Genomic DNA, 2,912 nt, shown 5'->3' with positions numbered 1-2,912 from the left:
AAAAAAAACCGAGGGGCTTGAACTAGGTTAGACATCAGACGTTCTCCGTGTGCCATATCTACATGCCATTTATTACTTAATATTTTCTTTAAATACAAGACCCACTTTCCCCACCCCTTAAAAACACATTTTTTTTTAGAGAATCGTTATATCACTGCCTTAAATGGGAAACCAGTATCACTTGCCATAAATAGAAGGTAAGAGTTAAAATAAGCACAGTGAAAACAAAGCAAGGTTATTAAATTTTAGCTGGTAGCTGGCCTGCCAAGGCTCAGAATGTGCCCTGGTGAAAAAGGGAGATTGGCGAGGTTTGGAGAAGTGTTTAAACACTCATTAGCACCCCACAGAGACATTCTTCACGTTATCAGGAGACTTGAAAGAGAATGTTTTCGCTTAAAAGAGAATGTTCTCACTGTGTGATACAACGAAGGGATGCAATACTGCATCTGTGCCACTCACTCCCAGGACCCTGCCAACCTCACCCACCTCCAGACCCAGCCTCCCCACCCATGATAGGCAGCGGGGCTCTGGAGGGGCCAAGCTGGGGGTCCAGCTCCACTGGCTGGGACACTGGCATTCAAGTCCTCGCTCTGTAACTACCCAAATATTTGACCCTGGTCCAGTCATGGAAAGTCTCTTGACCTTGATTGTGTCATCTATAAAATGGGCATGAGACTGCTGGCTCCACAGAATGACAGAGTACTGAAATGGCCTCGGACTTTGAGTATGGAAAGTGATTGTACTGCTTGTCCCTGTGCCATCTTGAGATTCTCCAGGGAAGGTGGGGCAGGTGGAGGGGAAGGGTGCAGTACCTGCACTACTTGATTGTGTTTGATGCCCCAGTGTAGGCCTAGAGGGGCTAAGGGACATGCCCAGGTTCCCCTGGTAGCAAGTGGCTCTTATGCTCTTTTCATCTCCAGACTTTGTTCTAGGAACTGGCTTCAGCCTGGGAGGGCTTGTTCTTGGCTTGACGCACAGAGTCTGTGAGTCTTGAGCTGGCCGTGAACTTGGCAGCAGGAGGCGGGCAGGGCTGCAGGCTTCGCCTGGAAGGCTGGAGTCAGGAGGACTCAGGCCACTGGGCTAGCTCGCCCACCGCCATCGCAGGACTGTGGCAGGCAGCCGGGCAGCCCATTCAGCACTGCTCCAGCCGAGTTCTCCAACCTGAGTGAGTCACGCCCCACTGACCGCATCCCCTTGGTGAGAGGAGCTGAGAGGCCCCGGGAGACCCACCTGCCCCTGCCTCTGCTCCTCCCCTCCGTCACCGCCAGGACAAAATGGCTCAGTCAATAAGCAGGTGCACGTAAGAGATCGCTGCCCACGGAAGCGTCATGTGGCAACAGGGCACTTCTCACGTGCACCCATCTCCCATCTCCCCCCTCCCCGTACCCCATTTACATCAGCACCTCTCACCTGGACCCTGTGTTGTAGCTGCCTCCTCCGTCACTGGGCTCCCTGTCGCCCCCCTCTTGTATATGACACGACCACTTGAATCTTTTTCTAAAAATGCTACCCCCTGCTTAAGAATTTTCAAGGGCTCCCCACTACTTAAGATACAAAATCTAAATTCATATTACTACAAGGCCTGCAAGCAGGATCTGAGCCCTCTCATGCCCGGCCCCCAGCCCGCGTTCCTGCCAGATCAGACCACTTCCAGGTCCCTAAAGCACCCCGACTGTGCCTCCTCCAGGCTTTGTCCCTTATGTGGGATACACTTTCTCTATATTGACCCAGCAAACTCCTACATATTTTTCAAAGCTTAGTGTCCACACCTCCCCCTACAAAATTTTTCTCCCAGCAGTTCTAATGGTGTGAATCTCCTCCCCGTCTGGGCTCCCACGGCACCAAAGCCTGGCTCTTTGAGCCTCAGTTTCTCTTTGCCTATAAAGAGGGTGTTACAACAGTAGCTGCCTCGTGGGGTTGTTGGGAGGACTGAAGTGAACTGTAAAGTGCCTCACATGCAGTGGCCTTTGTCATGATTGCTTCTGTGAAACCCTGCCTCATGTTTTGCACACATGCCTCCTCACCCCCATCGGCACGAGAGCGCCTTGGAGTGGGGACCGCGCCTGATCCATCTCTGTATTCCACGTCGTTGAGGGCGGCATCCTGTACATTGCAAGTTTTTAATAAATGCTTATTGCATTGTGCTCGGCTGAAAAGCCTCAGAGTGGAAGAAATGCACAGGCTCTCCTTGGAGACACAGAGAGGGGAGGGCAGGCAACAAGGTGGGGTTTCATTTAGTCCCCCAACAGCCCCACTTGCAGAAGGGAAAACTGAGGTTCGGGGAGGCTGTTCAAAGCCAGGCACCTAATGAGAGGCTGAGGAGAAGAGGCATCTGTCCAACTCCCTGTAACACTCCTGGCTGCTTTTCTAGAACGGTGGTTCCAAACCCGGGCAGCATGTTAGAATCACCTAGGGAGCTTTCGAAAGATGACAAAGCCTAGGCTCCCGCTCAGAGGTGCTGATAGCAGTGCTCTGGCACTGGGCCTCACAGCCACAGTGGCGAACGCTCCCATAAGTAATTCTAACGTGTTTCTCAAATTGTGGCCCCTAGACCAGGCACCGCAGCAGCCGGGACTTGTTAGAAACACAGAATCTCAGTCCCAGCCCAGGCCCACTCCGTATGAAGCTCTGGGCGAGCAGCCCAGCCCTCTGGTTGGATCCAGCCCTCCTGGTGACTCTGGTGCACGCCAAAGTTTGAGAACCACTGGCCAGGTTAGAGGTGGCAACACCTTAGAGGTCATGTGGCCCAACCTTCCTAATTTGCAAACAAAGAGATGGTTTGTGGCTTGACCAAGTTCCCTGCGTGGTAATGATGGCTAGACCCAGACCCAGGTCCTGACCCCTACCTGGCACAGTGCTCCTTCCTGCTGAATGCACCCTCCAGGACTGCACTAACTGGGACTAACTGGAAC

The sequence above is a fragment of the Propithecus coquereli genome, unplaced genomic scaffold, assembly GCF_000956105.1.
Source record: "Propithecus coquereli isolate 6110/MARCELLA unplaced genomic scaffold, Pcoq_1.0 Scaffold218, whole genome shotgun sequence".
Classification (NCBI taxonomy): domain Eukaryota; kingdom Metazoa; phylum Chordata; class Mammalia; order Primates; family Indriidae; genus Propithecus; species Propithecus coquereli.
The sequence above is the reverse complement of the archived record's forward strand: the minus strand, read 5'-3'. Positions refer to the sequence as shown.